The 21593-nt window shown below is 45.9% G+C and overlaps 1 protein-coding gene across 1 annotated transcript in view; it reads left to right on the top strand.

The window, feature by feature from the left end:
- The window catches only part of nhsl2 (NHS-like 2), a 163134-nt gene that overhangs the window by 55017 nt on the left and 86524 nt on the right, over window positions 1-21593 (top strand). The window lies entirely within an intron of this gene.

Raw genomic sequence — 21593 nt, 5'->3', positions numbered from 1 at the left:
ACTCAAGAGTCAATGAAAAGAAGGACGAAATTAAAACCCCTCAAAGCAATTTCAGTCAAAAGCAACTGGGCTTGGTTATTTGTGTAGGAAGACGTTTCACCTCTCATCCAAGAGGCTTCATCAGTTCATGTACGCATCTGACCAGGACCAGGCTGGGACTGGACCAGGACCAGGACCAGGCTGGGACTGGACCAGGACCTGGACCAGGACCAGGACCAGGCTGGGACTGGACCCTCACCGAGACCTGGACCAGGCTGGGACTGGACCCTCACCGAGACCTGGACCAGGCTGGGACTGGACCAGGACCAGGACCAGGCTGGGACTGGACCTACCCTTAAAAGATGGATGGATCAAGTTTGGCTGAACCACTTCTGTGTCCCAGCCAGCGGCAGAAGTCTGTGATTTCTGAGAATGAAGTCATCATAATTCAGACGGTTCCCTCTCTCTGCCGGCATGAGGTACATCTGACCAGGCTGGGACTGGACAAGGACCAGGCTGGGACTGGACCAGGACCAGGACCAGGCTGGGACTGGTCCAACCCTTTAAAGATGGATTAACCATGTTCAGTTGAACCACTTCTGTGTCCCAGCCAGCGGCAGAAGAAGTCGGTGATTTCTGAGACTTAAGTCATCATAATTCAGACGGTTCCCTCTCTCTGCCGGCATGAGGTGCTTTTCTCGTGCAACTTTTAACACTCAGCGTGGGTTTACAGCATGGAGAAAAATCAAAGGTTGCACATATTCCCCAAACTCAGTGAGGGGTCTACCTCCAAAGTAAGTTTCCTGTCATCAACACATTTTTAGAGAAACAGTTATTTTCTCTGGTGAAAATGAGATTTTGGCACACGGAGGGGGAATCAGAGCGATGAAATGATGTTTAATGTACTTGGAAGGATCCCTCTGTACTCCTAAACCAGCTTTGTTTGCAGGAGGTCAAGTTACGCGAGTCTTTACTGCGCTTACCTTTCATTTATTTGAACTGGACAAACAGGTGTTGCAAATCGGTTGTGGTGTCATTTTCCCTCCTTAGCGGCGGCCCTTTGAAGGCTGAATACCTATTGAGAAAACCACGACGAGGCAAACAATTACTGTTGTCAGAGAGAAAAAAAAAATCCTTTGTTTGTCTCGTTTTTGTCTCCCGTGTCTCTCAAAGCAGCCGCGAGCTTATTATGAGAGCGTTCGGCTTGGCATGCGCTGCGTCTGTGAGCTTGTTAGTTCAAGGTCGGGCCATGAGAAGGAGAGATAAGAGGAGAGAGTAAATATTATGGGTGCTCGGGTGTGGTTTGTGCAGCGAAGCAGAAAGAGACGTCTCAGCGTCCTTAGGTGAACCCGTGTGGGTGAACTGGAAGATAGATGTGGTCGTACTCGTGTGAATATGACACGAGGAAGAGAGCAGAGGGCGCGAGAGTGAGAAAAGAAAGTGAGAGTGTGACATCTTCTCGCCTTCGTCTGGCTTTTCCTGGCCCAGACAGAGCAAGAAAGACGGAGATAAGAGGTTGGTCCGGACAGAAAGTCGGTGAAGTATAAAGAGACGACAAAGTGCTTCAAAGGAAGAACAAACAGAACGTGTGATAGAAGTAGCTGTCAGCACAAGAGGAAGCCTCAGAGGACGAGAAGGAGAGCAAACGTCCCCGTTATTCACGCTGAGAGCTGACAGCGCGGAGCCGCTCGTGTGAAGTCGATGCCGTCGACTTAACGAGCCGCTCTGAAAAATGGCTGCCAATTCAGCAACAAAGGGAACAGCTCGCTCTCTTCCTCCTCCTCCATCCTGGGCCTCCACGACGCCGGTTACATAAGCGGCGGGATCGAAATATAGGCAAAAAGCTATACAGGCGATCTTTGTGGGAGGCCCGGGGATGAACCTGGATTAGTGATGGTTTAGGGATATTTGTAATAGGGAATCCCAGCGGATTTCACCGTGTAAATATGTTTCTCATACGCCACGGAGAATTAACAGCTGTGTCTCGTTTGCAAAAAGGAAAAACGGGCTCAGACATCCACCAGCTAAAGCAGGGGTGGGCGATGCTGGTCCTGCAGAGCCACTGTCCTGCATGTTTTAGGTTTCTCTCTGCTCTAACACACCTGAGTCTGACGCTCTGCTCGTTATCAATCAGCTGAAGCTCGTCACAGTTTGATCATTGTTAGACTCAGGTGTGTTAGGGTAGAGAGGAACCTAAAACATGCAGGACACTGGCTCTCCAGGACCGCCCCTGAGCTAAAGTGTCCTTGAGGTAGACAAGGGATCACTACCAGCTACTGTGTTGCTGTTCTTTTAAGCTCTCGTTTTGTTTCTTTGGAGCAAGTAGTGACCGCATTTGAGCAAGAGGGTGGAGCTAGGGAGGAGGAAGTGCCCAACGTTGGAGTTACAACCTGTCACGTGACGCCCTCCGTCCCTCAAAGACTTTTTTACCATTGACTTCCATGGAAAAAGAGACATTTAACGTCAGATTAGCCGTAGCGAGCTCCCTTATATGCACGATCTGACTGAGAACATGCAGTAGCGCCTAAAGCATCCTCTGTTTTAGTGTCTATTTGTCTCTAAATAGGTCCATAATTTACTAAATGAACATCATGCTGCATTGAAGAAGACTTGAAACTAGAGCTTGAGACCATAAACTCATTATGAAAATGTTTACTGAGGGAATAAATCAAGTGAGAAGTTTTCTCATTGACTTCTATACAAACTGGGTATTTTAGTTTAAGGCACATCTGCATTGCTTTCACTTCTCAGACTTTACCTGTGCCTAAGTAGCCTCTTTACTAAAGGTGGATTTATGTTGTGAAAACTATAATATGAGGCGTATGTGAAGCTGGGAAGGGCTGAGCTGAAATCTTTAGGTCGCACTCACACTGTCCTTCCGCACCGCGCCAAAACAGGTTTTTCAGCTAAAGCCTAGTGCGTTTGACCAGTGTGAGTGCAACCGCTCCGCGCATAACTGAGGCCAGCTGGCCGTCCACGGCCCGTCTGAGAGAGGTGGGCTTTTGTAAAGCACGTTTGCACATGTACGAGCACGAGCGTGCGCACGTGTACGAGCACGAGGCCTACGGCGGTTCTGAGGTCATTTCCTGTGCGCCTGTTGGGACATAGAAAAAAGAAGGAGGGACCATGCGCGGACAATTCAAACAATGGCGGCGAAAGGTTCACGTTGGTGTGATGCGGAGGTGGAGTGTTTACTGCAGATTTGGTCGATGAAAAGATTCAAAAACAGTCGACAAGACGCACAAAAACTCAGAGGTCTACGGAAAGATTTGGAAACAAAGCCACGCAACGCCATGACGTCATCAATGCGTGTGACGTGTTACGGCGTGATGACGTATAGGCAGCAAGAAGCATTCTCCGAGGCCCAGGTAGTGTGAGTACACACGGGCCTGGAGGGGGGGACAAGTACCCTAAAGCACGGGGCACGGGACGGACGCACAGTGGGAGTGCGCCCTAAATTGATAAATACGATACACAGGTTTTTGGACTCACATTGTCTTTAACAAACCGTGCAATTTAAAGGCTTTGGGGGTTTGTGCTCGGCTTTTTCCACTATTTTCTGACATTTTTCAGACTAAATAATCAATAGATTCATCAATAATGAAAGTAATCCACAGTTGTAGCCCTGGATGAGGCTTTAAAAGTCTGAGTTTCTCTATTTCTTCAGCTGTATATATATATATATATATATATATATAAATATATACCCTGCGAGGAGTGGGAGTAGAAAGACAGAGAAACAGACATCATCTGTCCTACAAGACGCAATAACACACCCTTTAAAAGAAAAGCCATAATGGTCCTAATAAAAGGAAGGAGAATCTACTACAATGGGTGTTTGGGGACAGGAGATGAGCTGCGAAGTCATTAATCTTCAGTTTCACGGCTCAGGTTGTTGCTGCTGTGACTTCTCTCTGCAGAAGTATACAAGTAAACATCCTAATGAAAGCTCAGGCTTCGTTTGTCTGGAAGGAACGTCAGGAAGTCATCGTGCCGGTCTTCATTTCCTCGTGTTTGATCATATCTGCATGATGCCAGAGAAGTTAATGTTAACAGATGGGATATGTATGAGAGGCTGACACATGAGGAATAGGTTTCATTTAGATTTGTTATCACATTTGTCACAATGGAGAGGAAAGTAGAGCCTAACTCATGACATTACTGCGGTGGGTACTGATCATGAGGGTCAAGCATGAGGTCAAAACAATGAGAGGGGGAGATTTTTCTTTTTGCATTTTGAAATCGTCAAAATGATGAGAATGAAGTCAGATTTTCAGTGTTAGTGCCAGGCATAAGAAAAATATAGATGAGAATAGTGGTCGAAATAAAGTAGAAATGTCCAGAATAAGTCGTCAAAATGTCGAGAATACAGGTGAAATGTCCAGATTAAGTCGTCAAAATGTCGAGAATAAAGCTGAAATGTCCAGAATAAGTCGTCAAAATGTCGAGAATAAAGCTGAAATGTCCAGATTAAGTCGTCAAAATGGCGAGAATAAAGTAGAAATGTCCAGATTAAGTCGTCAAAATGTCGAGAATACAGGTGAAATGTCCAGATTAAGTCGTCAAAATGTCGAGAATAAAGCTGAAATGTCCAGAATAAGTCGTCAAAATGGCGAGAATAAAGCTGAAATGTCCAGATTAAGTCGTCAAAATGGCGAGAATAAAGTAGAAATGTCCAGAATAAGTCGTCAAAATGTCGAGAATAAAGGTGAAATGTCCAGATTAAGTCGTCAAAATGTCGAGAATAAAGTTGAAATGTCAGAATAATTTTCAGAGTTAGTGCCAGGCGTAAGAAAAATAAAGATGAGAATAAAGATGAAATGTTGAAAATGAAAAGTCGAAAGTCGTCTAAATATCGAGAATAAAGTTGAAATGTAGGGTGAGAAGTTCAGCATCCGTGAGGAACTCGGAGTAGAGCCGCTGCTCCTTTGCGTTGAAAGGAGCCAGTTGAGGTGGTTCAGGATCATCTGGTAAGGATGAACCCTGGGCGCCTCCCTAGGGAGGTGTTCCAGGCACGTCCAGCTAGGAGGAGGCCTCGGGGAAGACCCAGGACCAGGTGGAGAGATTAGATCTCCACACTGGCCTGGGAACGCCTCAGGATCCCCCAGTTAGAGCTGGTTAATGTGGCCCGGGAAAGGGAAGTTTGGGGTCCCCTGCTAAAGCTGCTGCCCCCGAGACCCGACCCCGGATAAGAGGCTGAAGATGAGATGACATGAAGTTGAAATGTCCAGAATAAGTCGTCTAAATATCGAGAATAAAGTTAGAAAGTTAAAATTTTAGCACATATCTTAGTCTGAAAAGCTGCAACAAAGTAACACTTCTTTGTAGATAAATGATATCACCGTCTAAACAAAGTCTAATTTGGCGTCTGTCACCTGAATCCTTATCTATTGTATTTTGCAGTGTTGAGTCACTGGTGCAAGCGTTTGGCATGGATGCCTTCAGTGATTGTGCTCATGTTTTTGGGTGAACCGCGAACTGAGCGATGTTGTGTCGTAGGCTGTTCTCATTCACTGTTCGTACATACATTCATTCATTCATCTTCAACCGCTTGTTCCTGTCGGGGTCGCGGGGGGGCTGGAGCCGATCCCAGCTGACATCGGGCGTGAGGCGGGGTCCACCCTGGACAGGACGCCAGTCTATCACAGGACACATAGAGACGAACAGAGACAGACAACCATTCACACCTACGGGTGATTTAGAGTCATCAATGAACCGAACACCTGCACGTCTTTGGACTGTGGGAGGAAACCGGAGAACCCGGAGAAAACCCACGCAGACACAGGGACAACATGCAAACTCCACACAGAAGGGCCCCAGCAGGGATTCGAACCCTTTTGCAGTGAGGCGACAGAGCTAACCACCACCCCACCGTGCACCGTTTACATTACCACATCACCAATAGGACCACCAGGAGTCTAGGAGCTGTTTATATAACAGGAAGATTAAACCGTCTATGAAACTTAAACTGGGACCAGCAGGTCGGACGTTTCCCCTGTTTCCTGATTAAAGGGAGGAAGAGTGGAAGGAGAACGGAGGGTGACGGAGGAGAAATGGCGGACGGATGAGCTGTAGGGTACCCTGATGTCTGTGCACTCGACACACAGTCGCACTCCTCATTCCGTATTCCCCCCGTTTCTTCGTCTCACTCTCTCAATCTCCTTCGCTGCGCCGCTCACTTCACTTTCAATCTCCCTCCGTCCGCCTGAGCCCACCTGATCTCACCTTCTTCATTTATTCAGCTCCCTGTCCGTCACTATCAGCCCCCTCCACACACACACACACACACACACCTCCACCTTTTTGCAGCCTGTCGTCGCTCTCTGCTGTGTGGCCAAAAGTATGTGGACACACATTACGCTCATATCTGCTTCCCAAACCCAGCTAACCTCTGCTAGAAAGGCAGGATTTTGGAACCTGGCTGCAGATTAAATGTGTGTATAAATAAACAGGTATATACAGTAAATACTCTACATATACAGTGTGTGTGTGAGGTGTGTGTAGATGTTGGGTGTGTGAGGTGTGTGAGATGTGCTTCAGCTGCTTCCTTTAGACCTTTTGTCAGACTCAGACTTCTCTTTATTGATCCCCTTAATTACCGCAAGGAAATTGAATTTCCAGCAGCTTACAAAAACAAGAGGTAGGTATAAAAAAAAAAATATATATATATATATATATTAAAGCACCGTATGTCCGGTATCAGTCAATTACTGACGATTTAAATGAATAAAAATAAATAAAATTCTTAAATACTACTGTATGTTTAGTCAATCACTGGTAATTAAAATAAAGAATAAATATTAATAAATTAAATTCTTATATAGTGATGTATGTGCAGTATCAATCAATTACATCTAATTTAAATTAAGAATAAATAAAATAAATGAAATCATTAAATAGTACTGTATCTTCAGTATCAGTCAATTACTGGTAATTTAAATAAATAAAAATAAAAATAAATTAAAGTCTTAAATAGTAATGTATGTTTAGTATCAGTCAATCACTGACAATTTAAATAAAGAATAAATAAAAATAAATTAAGTCTTAAATAGTACTGTATGTTCAGTATCAGTCAATCACTGACAATTTAAATAAAGAATAAATAAAAATAAATTAAGTCTTAAATAGTACTGTATGTTCAGTATCAGTCAATCACTGACAATTTAAATAAAGAATAAATAAAAATAAATTAAATTATTATATAGTGCTGTATGTTCAGTATCAGTTGATAATAATTAATATGAATAGTCATAAGACACCATTTCTAAATCACTCCACATCCCTTTATGTATTAGACGTGCTGTTATAAAGGTTCTCATGGTGGCTGGAGAGGTGCCAGTTCATCTCCTGGGCACTGCCGAGGTGCTGTTGAGCAAGGCACCAAACCCCCAACTGCCCGGGCCCCCTCGCTCTGACATCTCTTCATTAACTGCATGTATATAGGTCCTGTTTGTGCGTGTGTGTGTGTGTGTGTGTGTGTGTGTGTGTGTGTGTGTGTGTGTGTGTGTGTGTGTGTGTAACCTGTATAATAACAGAGTGAAAAAATTAAATGAATGAAGTAATTCTTCTTCTTCTCATCTCCCCAAATATTGAAATACATACAATGATAGCGGTAGAAACTGATATGCCTGTAGTAGTATCGGCCGCTCGATGTGGTGTGTGTCTGATGAATGGATGAATGAATGAATGAATGAATGAATGAATGAATCATCCGTTCTCTTAAGTGGGTCTTAGGTGTGAAGCTCCAGGAAGAACTCTGTACTCCTGGTTTCGTCGTCTGTTTTCTGCTCACAGCTCCGTCTCTCTCAGACAAACCCTCCCTTTTTTTTCTTATTTCTCGCTCTACCTCCCTCACTCCATCCCCTGTTATCCCCCCCTCCCCTTCTCTCTCTCTCTCTCTCTCTCCCTTTCTCGCTCTAACTCAATCTCTCTCTCCGTCTCTGGCTTCTGATTGGCTGCGTTCTGCCTTGCTCTTTATGAATTGAACAGCAGCGGCCGAATGCGACTGGTTAGGGGCAACACAACGAATGCTCTCTCTCTCTCTCTCTTGCTCTCTCTCTCTCTCTCTCTCTCTCACACACACACACACACACACACACACACACACACACACACACATACGCACATGTTCATCGGCAACAGCCAAACCTTTCATTGAAAAGTGGACGTTGCTTACACACACCTTCTTCCTCTCTTGCTCTCTCTCTCTCTCTCTTTTACACACACATGCAAGCTTGCACACTCATCTTCACACACACACACACACACAAACACACACACACACACACACACACACACACACACACACACACACACACACGCACACGCACACACGCACACAACCTGCTTTGTCAACAGCTCACGTAGCGCGGTGCACTCAGGCGAGCTCTCTCTCTCTCACACACATACGTAGCGTACGACACACACTCCTCTCTCTCTCTCTCGTTCTCTCATCTTCTGTCACTCTCTCATTCAGCCGCAATCACACGCCGAGCTTCACACACACACACACGCCGAGCTTCACACACACACACACACTTAGACACACAGACACACACACAGGCATGCAGTCTCACACTCCAGGATGCAGGCGGCTTCAGTGATTCTGTGACGCTTCTTCTTGCTTTCTCACGCACACACACACTTCTCGGTTATCTTGCACATGCTTTAACACACACACACACGCCTCCTCGGTCTCTCTCTCTCTCTCATTGTCAGTCAGTCAGTCAGTCAGTGTGTGTGTGTTGGTGGAATGAGGCGGTGATGTTTTGGGACAGGAAGAATAGTATGGGCAATTCCCAACGTCGGCCCAAAGGAAGACACAGACCCAAATCGGCAACAGGTACTTTAACCTTCTATATTTGTATATTTGTATCTGATTTTCATTTTCTCTGTCTGTCCGTCAGTCGTTCCATCCATCCCTCCGTCTGTCTGTGTGTTAGTTTTCTCTTGTATTCAGGTGCCTCACGTGTCATTTCCACCCCTCCATCCTTTTACGTGCACACACACACGCGCGCACGTTTCATTCGTACGTTTATTCATCGTTCAATCTCTGCATCGTTCCACGCGACCGTCTCGTATTTACGACCCTCGCGTCTTCTTCTGTTCTTTCTACACGCACATGCTGGGCAGCCCACGTTCATTCACACGTCTATATCTAGTACGCCATCCGTACAACGTCTTTCCATCCATCCATCCATCCAATCATTCATCGTACACGCACATGCTCACCTGCAAGCCTCAGTGTGTTCATCATCTGTCTCATATTCAGGTGTATCCCCTCTTTTCATCCCTCCAACTATCATCCATCCGTTCATCTGCCCACCTTTTTCCTCCATCCGTCCTGTACACACATCCACTCCTGATCCAATCTCACCCATTTTTCTCCCAGTTTCTGCACCTTGTCATCCATTCATCTCTCCTCTATCCATTTATTTTACACACACATGCTGCTGAGCCTCTGTTAACACCATATATCTGTTCATCTAGTGTTGGTTTTCCACCCAATGAGTAAAAAGGACATTACGTTACGTGCATTTAGCTGACGCTTTTATCCAGCTGAGTGCATTCAGCCATGACGATGTTAGCCAAAAAGTCCTGCAAGTGCATACTAATTATTTTAAAGAAAAGCAATGTGTGAGTCAGATAAGGCGGGCATTTGGATCATTGGATGAAAGATCCGTAAGAGAAAGGACATTCCCATTCAAATCCACAGCAGGATGGTCAGAGTGGCGGCCATTTTTCTGTGTTGCGGACTGAGGTGAGGTTTTGCAGTAGCGGCCGAACGAGCAGGAGTAGTAACGTTACGAGTCCTGGAGAGCCAGCTGCAACTTTCTGCTTCATCCACACACTCTTGTCACAGCGTAGACAAGATGAGTGACAACTTGGTTCTGCTCATTTGTTTGTAGCTTGAAAGCATGGCAGAAGTAACGAGCGGCTGGCTAGTGAGCTAGCTACCTCACTAGGGGCGCACTCACACTGTCCATTTGTACCACGCCCCGTGCTTTAGAGTGATTGTCCCCTCTTCCACCGCGGCCCAGGCCCGTTTGTACTCACATTGCTTGAAATGATCTGGGCCGCGGCTCGATTGCTTCTTGCTTATACGTCATCACCCCTCAGGGACTTAGTTTTGTCAGACTGTTCTAACTCTGCATCAAACCACCACGAAACGGCATCTTTTTAAATGTTCGGCGCGGAGTAGAGACGCATATAAACAGACATCAGGACCAATCAATGCTCGCGCTCGTGCTGATACACGTGAACACCGTCGTGCTTGTACATGTGCATCTGTGCTTTACCTGCAAGTACAGTTGTACTCATGCTGGTCAAACGAACTAGACTTTAAGCATGCTTGGGCACGGTACGGATGGACGGTGTGAGTGCACCCTAATTTTACCGTGCTTTCATGCTACACAGGCTACAGAACGTGAGCTGAACAGCGGCGACGGTGGGTCTAACGCAGGGATTCCAAAACCTTCTCAGCTTGAGACTCAAAGAGAAATCTGGTGTCTCCCCGGAACTTACAAACTCACAAAAATACATCGTGATTTCACGCGTTCGAGGGTTGAGGGACTCAGAGAAGTCACTCTTAACGTTACCTCAACCACACTGCATTTGCGCTGAACCCACCGGTGTATCAAAATAATACATCATCTTGTTGTTTTGCATTTTACTCTTCTGATTGGCGACCCAATAAGGTCCTGACCCGAACTCTGGGAAAGACTGCTCGGTAGATGCCAGATCGTACTCGCCTAACAACAACACAGGCGTACTGCGCTCCTCTTGGCGAGCTGCAACACACTTTACGACCCGTCTGCCATGTGTTGTCACCAGAGCAACCGCCAAACATAGCTAATTTTCTTTTTTACTGTTCAAATGACCACGGAAAACACTTTCATGTCGTTATTTCCTTATTTCATTTCTATCCTCTCCCCAGATTTCGGCATCCATCCGATCCAAAAAGTCTCATATTAATGATCCGGTCGCCCCCTTCATCAACCCAATCATCCATCCAAGCCCATATTCATTATTGGTTTATCCATCCATCATTATGCCCGCTGATCAAACGTGATTCATTCTCATCCATTCATTCCTCTGTTCATTCTTCATCCATCCAATGGATTTCCTCCCAGGAGTCTCATGTCCACGCATGCCTCCATCCATCCTTCTATCTTCTCCTCCTCATCCTTTCCTTCGTCTGCGTTGCCAGGTTTGAATGAACTAGGTCAACTGGTCTTTTGCCTCTTGGCGTGTAACTTGGCTGAGACTGTACAGCGTGTGTGTCTGTTTGTGTGTGTGTGTGTGTGTGTGTGTGTGTCCTCTACAGCTGTAGCTTTTGGTTTACTTGCCGCCGCTGCTGCTGAGTGTGCAAATACTAAGGTTTTATGTTTCACACATTTTTGCGCGTCACGACCACACGCTGCAGTCTCGTGCGTGCACGCTCGTGCCCGTGCCAGTACAGTGTGAGATTGCTCAGCTGCACGGCTGGATGAGATTACTAGTGGGCTCTTTAATTATCTCTGGGGGCGAGCAAGGTAGAGATAGTGTGCACAGAGAGAGAGAGAGAGAGAGCAAGAGAGGGGAAGAGAAACGAGAAAGAAGCGGAGATGACAGCCCTTGTAAATCTGCCCTCTCTTACTCGCTTCCTCGATGGAGGAGGAGGAAGAGGAGGGGAGGGAGAGAATGTAGTTAGAGAGGGGACAGCGGGAGGTGAGGAAGAGGATGAAGAGAGGAGGAAACGAAGGGGAGGGAGAGAGGAAAGAATCCAGAGGGGGAAAAGAGGTGGATGAGAGGCTGTTTTTGGGGGAAGTTGGAGCTGAATGACGGACGGGAAGGCGCGATGAAGGACTGGGTGGATGGTGGGGAGGAAGAGGAGGAAGAGGAGGAAGAGGATGCATTATAAAACACACATGCAAAGTGTTTATGTCATGCTGCACAGTGCACACACTGCCGAACCGAGAGCAAACACACCCATATGCTCACTCTCTTCCTATCCACACACGTTATGTGCATTTCCCCTGGAGAGCCGTGTGTGTGTGCGTGCGCGTGCATGTGTGTGTGTGTGTGTGTGTGTGTGTGTGTGTGTGTGCGCGCGTGCGTGGAGTACGTATGTAAGCTTTAACACAAACCGACAACCAACCAGCACGCACACACACACCTGCCGGGGTGCAATAATCAGCACAAGACGCATCCCTCGATACATTTGACCTTGACTTCAATCAGCATCCGAGGCACACTTATCGCCTTCAAACTGTCAGCTGCGTTTAGTGATTCACTGCCATGCCGGTATGATGTCGATGTGGTCAGGGACAAGAGGCGTAATGGATGCTTAATGGTTAGAAGGAGGAAGGGCATTTTTGTGATGTTTGCCTGCAAGAACCCTCTTGTTGCGATTGTGAGTGATGATTATTGTCTCTGCGAAGCAAAGTCAACGTTTTTTTAATGTGTTTATGACGCAACAGAACCTCGTAGGGAGGAGGTTTTGGTTTGGGTGCTTGGTTGTTATCGTGCGCGGCAGCTGGACTCTCGCGATATCATGAGAAATCCGTCTATTCAGGCTCCGGATAATGTGTTTCGGGCTAACCTGAAGAGGTTAGCGTATATGCTGCACTAGACTTTTCTCAACTTCGACAGCCTGTGTGATAGACGGACGGTTCATCCAATCACCTGCCAAGAGTTTGTTCTCAGGTGGTTCGGAGAAACAAACGTCAGGTTAGGTTTGGACGTACTAAGTGTCGAGATCCTTGTTCACGTCATGACAGCGTTGGATTTCCCTCAGCGTGACCACGATTGTTCCAGAAAAAAAGGTTAAACGCTCAGAAAACAGCTGCTAAGTTGGAGTTGTTTTTCTACTATTTCAAGGTCAACGATGAACTTTGATGTCAAACATTTAAAGGTCCCATTTTCTGCTCATTTTCAAGTTCATAAAACATGTTTACACGCTTTAATGTTGAAAAAACACGTTATTTTTCTCCTCCTGTCCGTCTGAATATCCCTGTATTCACCCTCTGTGTGAAACGCTCCGTTTTAGCGCCTGTCTCTTTAAGACCTCCTCCTGAAAAAGACCAGTCTGCTCTGATTGGTCAGCGTTCCCCGGTCTTCTGCACCTGTGTCTCTGCACCGCCACTGCAGCCGGGGAATGAGTGTAACGTCACTGTAGCAGCACTTTCTACTTTTATACAGTATAGTTGTGACATCACAACAGTACAGGAAGTCCTGACGGCTCGTTTAAAGACACAATACAGGCTGTGTGTGTGTTTCTCTGTGGATTGAGCGTTTTTATACTTTCACAGTATCTGTTCAGCACCTCCACCTGCTTTATAATAAAAATCACTTTTTACAATATAGGGCCTTTAAAAACTAAGGCTGTGATGATTCAAATTCAAATCCAGGTTAAAAAGACCTTTTAAATGCTTTTAAAACACTTTCCAGGGTCTTGGAAACATGCTGTGACCTCATCTTTCTTTCCCTTTAACCCCTTTTTTATTATCTTCCTCACTTTTTCTGTAACATGCGTCCGTCTCCGTGCTCGTCTGCTGCTATGCAACGGTCGTCCTAGAGATCACCACATAACACTCAGCGCTTTGTTCCACTTTCTGTGCTCCAATATATATAAATATGTTTGTCACTTCATTTCTTATACTTTGTCATTATTTACTTTTAACATGCACACACACACACACACACACACACACACACACACACACACACACACACACACACACACACACACACACACACACACACACAGATACGCACATGCTCATCGACAACAGCCAAACCTTTCATTGAAACGTGGACGTTGCTTACACACACCTTCTTCCCCTCTCTCTCTCTCTCTCTCTCTCTCTCTCTCTCTCTCTCTCTCTCTCTCTCTTTTACACACACATGCATGCTTGCACACTCATCTTCACACACACACACACACACACACACACACACATACACACACACACACACACAAACACACACACTGAGTACGTTCATTCATATATTTTCAGATCAATGATGTCATTTTCAGCACAGCCAGCTCCCTGCAGCAAGAGAGAGAGAGAGAGAGAGAGAGAGGGGAAAGAAGAGGGGTGTGGGTCGAGATAATTGGATTGAGGCGAATATGGAGGAGGAGGAGGAGGACGAGGGTTTAGAGAAAGCGATAGAGAGATCTGAGGGGAAGATACGGGATGTGAGAAGCGAGAGAAGGGAGACGTAAAGTGAGGAGGAGATAGAAAGGGAGGATGCTGAAAGGGAAGACAAAGAAAGCGAAGAGAAGATGAAGATGAAGAAGTAGGAGAGGAGGAGAGACAGGAAACGGCGCCTGGGAGTGCGCGGCTGAGGCTGCTGCTGCCATGGCGACCGTACAGGTGTTAAAGCAGGTCAATTGAACGCCGGTCGGGCACACCGCCAGTGCCCAACAAGTACGTGTGTGTGTGTGTGTGTGCGTTCACTGGTTGTGCCCATTCATTGACAACAGAGTGTGTGTGTGTCCTACTGATTTGTTTGCAGCGACGAGAAGTTTTGTGCGATCAAACTGTAACGTCACGAAAACACCAACAAGACACCGGAGAGAGGCGCTGTCATTTATACGTTCATAACCTCCATTTAGTCTCCAGTGTGTCTTTGCATCCTCATGTGTAGTTCTGTACATCATGGACGCGGCTCAGTAAGGCCCCGATCACACCGCGGTGCCAGTGCAACCGTTGTTTCTCTATGGTTCTGAGCGCACGGCATGTTTAACTTGATTTATCTCTGGATCATCTCATCTCATCTCATCTTCAGCCTCTTATCCGGGGTCGGGTCTCGGGGGCAGCAGCTCCAGCAGGGGACCCCAAACTTCCCTTTCCCGGGCCACATTAACCAGCTCTAACTGGGGGATCCTGAGGCGTTCCCAGGCCAGTGTGGAGATGTACTCTGGGATGTACTCGGTCTGTCAGATCGTCTCAACGGTTACGCAGTCTAGGGCTTTTATTGTGAAAAGTAAGAAAGGAAGGAGAGGGATTAGTGGGCGCCGCCTTTGTTAATGTCGAAAGAAGTAAAATTTTCCGTCGTGTTAATGTTTTTTAATTCTCATTCACTTTATTTCATGTGTGTGAAATCTCAGTAAATCGTCCTAGTTTTGCCAATAAATAACGTTGCTTTATCGCCATGTAATATTCACATTTGTCGTGAAAGTACTCACGACAAAAACAGTTTGAATAAATATATTAACGTGCAAAAAAACCCCCGGAGAATCATCATGGCTTGGGTTAAAATATGAACGTTAACCCTGGAAATTATCTCAGGAGGCGTGAGGATGAGACCCCTTTTCATAAACAGGCTAGCTAGCTAGTTAGCTAGCATGTGAGAGGGAAGAGGGATACTGTGATAGTCTCTATCAGGCTACATTATCCATTTTTTACTGTTAATCACATGCTGTTTTGTCAGTTGTACTTAGCCAAAACCTTTTTGAAGCGTCCGTATCCATAGCAACGTGTTTGGGTGTAAAAAAGAAACCAGGCAAACTTATCCGAAAAGGGTTTAGGCTTCGGGGCAAATGTCAATTCACGTATGCAACACATGAATTTGTACGTCTGAAGGAACTTGACCCCTCTGAGTTAAATCAGTCCAGCAAAATATCACAAATTCACCATTTACCCACTGATCTCAAAGTGCTTATGCTTCTCTGAGACGTTAACTCGACCTCGGCCTCGTGTCATTCCTCTGCAATGCAGATTTTGAGACGCTCGCTGCAACAAAAGAGGACGGAGACGAGCACGAGCAGAACTGAAGCTTTGCGTTTTAAAGACGGGGAAGTTAAAAGACACAATACGGATGAAAAGCGGAATTTAATTAATCGTTTTGTGAGACTCTGACCTTACACACAAACACTATTTTGAGTTTTTTTGTGATTTAATATCAAGCAAAAGTTTTTTAAAAGTCACCAAACTTTTTCAAAAGAATATTTTAAGAGACCTCAGACTTAAAAACAGCCTCTCAGACCAAGAGAGTGATTAAATCATTACATCACAGCACGTTTCAAATGAGTTCAGATGCTTTGTGATGAGTTACTGTAGCTTTAAGAGTTAAGAGTTGACTAACAGAGTGAAAACTGCACTAAAAGCCTCATAAACTGATTTCAACTTTGACAAAAGTCAACATAAAGGTCACAAGTTCAACGACCCCTGCAGCGAATGCTTCTTGCTGCCTATACGTCATCACGCCGTAACACGTCACACGCATTGATGACGTCATGGCGATGCGTGGCTTTGTTTCCAAATCTTTCCGTAGACCTCTGAGTTTTTGTGCGTCTTGTCGACTGTTTTTGAATCTTTTCATCGACCAAATCTGCAGTAAACACTCCACCTCCGCATCACACCAACGTGAACCTTTCACCGCCACTGCTTTAATTGTCCGCGCATGGTCCCTCCTTCTTTTTTCTATGTCCCAACAGGCGCACAGGAAATGACCTCAGAGCCGCCGTAGGCCTCGTGCTCGTACACGTGTGCACGCTCGTGCTTGTACACGTGCAAACGTGCTTTACAAAAGCCCACCTCTCCCAAACGGGCCGTGGCCGGCAAGTGTGCCGCTCCTAAGCGCGGTGCAGTTGCACTCAGACTGCTCAAACGAACTAGACTTTACCCGTGAAACGTCCTGGGGCACGGTACGGATGGACAGTGTGAGTGCGCCCTCAGACTGGTCAGTTCACTCTTGTGCCTGCAGCGACACGTCTGTGTTTCTCTGTCCTCTCAAGGGTCTCTAAAATGCATGCGACAAGGTGAGATCATGTTTTATATCATATTGTTTGGACTTGCCGTGCTGGACCCTCCTCGCCTCCGCAACTTGAAAACCAATCACACAGCAGGAGCCCCTGAGTTCAGCCGCAGTCTTAACCGTGACTGAGCAGCTTCTCCGGCGCTGTCGGGAGTTTAGTGCCTTGCTGAGAGGAACCTCAGCTGTTTCACTGAGAGGTAGAGGGAGCATTAATCACTCGCTCTCTCTGCGGTGGAGATCCGCGCACTCAGCGGCCTCGCAGTCCCCGGCCGGCTTCTCCGACACTTAGGCAGCCGTGGCGTCCAGATATTAGACATTAATAACACCTGTCACTGACCGCGGTGCCTTAATTCTTCCTTTTCTTCTGCACGGCTCTCTCAGGCTGCTGCAGGTTGTAGCTTTCATTGTGTGCATTCTTCCCATTGTGTCTAATGCCAGAGGGACTCATACCTGTGGAAAACCTGCTCGTACAACAAGTGCATGGTACTTCTTATTTTTAAAGCCCAACAACAACAACAACATCATAAAAACAGGCCCGACCGTAAAGGGACCACTGCACAGACCCAAAGAGGATCAGACCCAGAATGTGAGCTCTACAGGTGAATATGGGGACATTTTTTAACTTATATATATCCCTATAAAACTCCCTCTGTTGATTATTTACATTAAGAAAAGTACTTTTTGTATTACATGTTTCCTGAAATAGGGGGGCACGTGGTGGTGGGGTGGGGGTTAGCACTGTCGCCTCACAACAAGAGGGTTCGAATCCCGGCCTGGGCCCTTCTGTGTGGAGTTTGCATGTTGTCCCCGTGTCTGCGTGGGTTTTCTCCGGGTTCTCCGGTTTCCTCCCACAGTCCAAAGACGTGCAGGTGTTTGGTTCATTGATGACTCTAAATCACCCGTAGGTGTGAATGGTTGTCTGTCTCTGTTCGTCTCTATGTGTCCTGTGATAGACTGGCGTCCTGTCCAGGGTGGACCCCGCCTCACGCCCAATGCCGGCTCCAGCCCCGCGTGACCCTGCTAGGGACAAGTGGTTGAAGATGACTGAATGATGAATGAATGAATGTTTCCTGAAATTACATATTTAAATATGCAAATGAAGCCTTATCTTATGAAATATGAGCTAATTTTCATATATTCCCAGGGCAGAAATGTGCACGTTGGATGAAGCCAGGTTCAAAATTCTTGTTTTATTTTGTTGAGATTTAAATGTTTTTTACTGAGGGGATTTTAAATATCTGTTTTTATCGCACCATAAATTACAAAACAGCCATAAATAAACGATTTCTGCCTTTTTTCTAGGAATAAAAAATATGCAAATGAGGCATTATCTAACGCTCACTTTGTTATTTTTTTAGGGGAAATCTACGGACGCAAACAGACAAAGTGCAGGAAAACAAAAACCTAAATGTGTATTTTGGATGTTTTCTTCACACTAGTCTGAAAGAAGACATGTGAAGGAAGCTAATTAGCTCAAAATCTCAAAATTGACCAGTGCTTGACACGTGTTTGAGCCTCGTGAACTGAAACTATTTGGGGTCAGATCAGTGTTTTGTTTCAATTTCATATTTTCACACACACACACACACACACACACACACACACACACACACACACACACACACACACACACACACACACACACACACACACACACACGTACAGTACAGTACAGTATGCATGGATAAACACCACGTGTGAGCGCCGTTGGTCACTCTTGTCACCTCCAGTGTTTACAGGAAGTTAGTGTTGAGGAGAGGAAGGAAGGGCGCCGGGCTGCACCGACAGAAGACCTGACAGAGGAGAGGAAAGGCGGTCTAGATATTGTTGCACACTATTTCAATACTCAGGAGAATAATATGCGGTTCCGAACTAAGAGCACTTATGAAAGGGATTTGAAGTGAAGTACAAGAGAAGTCCAAGACTGTGCGAAGTCAAGAAGAGGTAATTTAGTTCTTCCAGCAGCGAGTTCAGTCAACTCAGAGGTTTTCTAGGAGCAGATAATTGCAATTTTCCGTCATGCGGTCGAAAGAAATTGAATCAAGAGTCCTTTATTTCTGTTGGTGCACATCATCCACCTATTTTGGGCGTAGCAGACCTGCTCCTCTGCTTTTATGTCCGCGGGCCTTTTCACACCTGAATGTCTGAACCACATTTGATTCGGTTGGACCAAGGCTGCCTCTTTTTGTCATGGCTCGGCTGTTTGGTCCGGACCGTTGTCCAAGGGAAGGTTTCACATCTGTGACTTCTGTACGTATCAGTCCTGGTCAACGGCAATTTAGCCTGTGGGCTTATTGGCAGTGGATACTTGTGCCAAGTCTTCGTCTTCCGAGCTGCGGCCTTTGTTTAAGGTCCGATTTGCAACTTGAAGTGCAAAAATGGGGTTGGAGTTGAGAGACGCATATGCATGCAGGTTAAAGACTCATTTATGTTCTACGTTGGATATGCATTCGAATACGGACGGAGCCTCCTGTCGTACTCAAATGGAACAAAATGGAAAGCTTCCCGTAAAGCTAGCATGCCATGTTTGGATGCTTTAGGTGTTCTAGTTTCACCGATACCGTATTGTCGACCCTGACTTTCCATAAAAGACTCTCTGAAGACCAAATCTTGTTCACCAAAAACAAGTATTTTCTCTCAATCCAATGATTTTGAACCCACAGCTCCAACGACCAAAACAAAATGAGTCTTTCTTCTTAAACCAGAAATAGGAACATCTTCAGGAACCCGTTAAACGAACAAAATGATCGGTCACTTTCAAAAAAAACGTTGGTCAACAAAAACAAAACCAAGTGGCGTCTCCTGCGTCTTAGAATACGGACGGAGCCTCCTGTCCTTACTCTGCGTACAAACGTTGTGGTACCACCGGAAATCCTGGGGGGCAGTGACGGGCAGTGTACACAAAAAAAGGGCTGTGTCTATCAGGAGAGAGTCATCCAAAGACCGACAGAGATCCTGAAATACTGAAAGTGACGTATGTCGTCAGTTTGTCTCGTCTGTAAAACAAATGTCTGGAACTCCAGGATGTATTCAGTGGTCTCACACACCATGTTTGTGGTTGTCATAGACCCCCCCCCCCCAAACTTTATTGGAGTAACTTTTGAATCTGAGCAACGCCCTCTAGAGGACGTTTTGCTCAACCTCCATTCCAATGAAAGCATGAGGGCAGTGACGTTTAGAGCGTTGCTAACGTACGAAATGGAGCAGAACCGAGCATTAACAATAATAAAAAGCTAATGAAAAGCTAAATCATCTTCAAACGAGAGCAGACGGGTTCTAACATTGCAACCAAAGCCTGCTCACATACGATCGGTCAATATTACCTGAACTACAAACGGAAACCAGAGCACAGAGATTAGCTTCGGATCAAACTGAGAAGTCTGGAAGTCTGAACCAAACAAGGTCGTTGTTTCAAGAGCGAGGCCCGACTCAAGGACGACTGCTCTGCCTCGGATCAACGGCCACTTACTTGCTTTTTTACGGCAGATTCAAGCACGTTTAACTTCAGAGAACCCCGGATTACATTCACGTCTAATGTTTTTTAACATGCTTCCCTTCTTCTGTGCATGGGAAATAGTTCCTGGAGCATCGTGTTATTGCGGATAAAGTGTTCGAAATATAGTCAAGGTTAGGAACTGGTTAGGCAAAGGAAGTGAAAGTGACATTTAGTTTGACTGACGCACACTGTGGCCTACGTACCACATGAAGGAAATGCTTCCTGCGTGGACACATAATCGTGTTCTGCAGAATCAGATGTGTAAATCGTGGGAATACTGAAGCATGGAAGGTATCTAAGGTGTAGGGATACCTCTGTGGTCTTTCATTCTGCACTTTTCGGGCGCGTTGACCATCCGGAGCATCCCTTGAAAAAAAACTTTGCAGAGTCCTTTAAGGTGAAGGCTGGAGGGGAAGGAGCAGGGGAAGTGTTAGAAGGGGAGAGGAAGAAAGACAGAAAGGGAAGGGGGAGGCACGACACCCATCAGTTTCCTCCCTTTCTCTCCTCTCGCACCGTGAGAGAAAACTCTCCTCGCAGGAGTTTCTTTCTTTCTTGCCTTCCATTCTTTCTCTTTCCCCCCTTCTCCTTCCATATCAATGCCCGCCGACACACTCGCAGCCACAGCCTGAATGAGTCACCGGGTTTACTTGCTCTCCTCCTCCTCCTCCTCCTTCCTCCTCTCTCCACTTTTCCCTCCAGAGTTTACGTGATAGTTTCTGTGCCGGCGAGACACTTTGGGAATATGGAGGTTTTCTGGTCCAGGACAGGTAAGAGACTCTGGGAATGGGGTTTTATTGTTTAGAGGAGGACATGAGGGATCCATGTTGGGTTTTTTTTTTTATGAGAACTTGGAGCAGGGAGCGGAGTGGTACTGAAACGAGGAGGCGCAGCTTCTTCCAACGATAAGAAAAGCACAGGAATGTTACACTTGACGTTAGCGAGTTAAACGTGACCGCGTGTTCGCATCTCTTACGATAACATTATATGCATTTTTGTGTGTCTGTGGCATTTTTAGACACATTTATGGTCAAAGCAGTCTTGTTCTTGAACGTCACACACTGCAGGAGCATCATAGCTACTGGGTTAATGTGAGTGTGTGTGTGTGTGTGTGTGCGTGTGTGTGTTGAGGTGTTGAGGTTTCACACACTCTCGAGAGGCCGGAGTATTGCGATACCTTGTGTTTGACATAAAGCTTCAGAATTTCACAGGTTGTTAAAACGAGGAAAGTGTTTTTGTGTTGCAGAAGAGCAGGAACATAGAAAGAATACAAGATCAAGCATCGTTTTGACTTTAGAGCTCGAAGGATTAGCCGCTTAATTGATTCGTTGTTGACTATTAAATAAATCGCTAGCTAGTTCGAGAATTGGTATAA

Source organism: Echiichthys vipera, assembly GCF_963691815.1.
Source record: "Echiichthys vipera genome assembly, chromosome: 22".
Taxonomy (NCBI): Eukaryota; Metazoa; Chordata; class Actinopteri; order Perciformes; family Trachinidae; genus Echiichthys; species Echiichthys vipera.
This window is presented reverse-complemented; position numbering and strand designations above follow the sequence as displayed.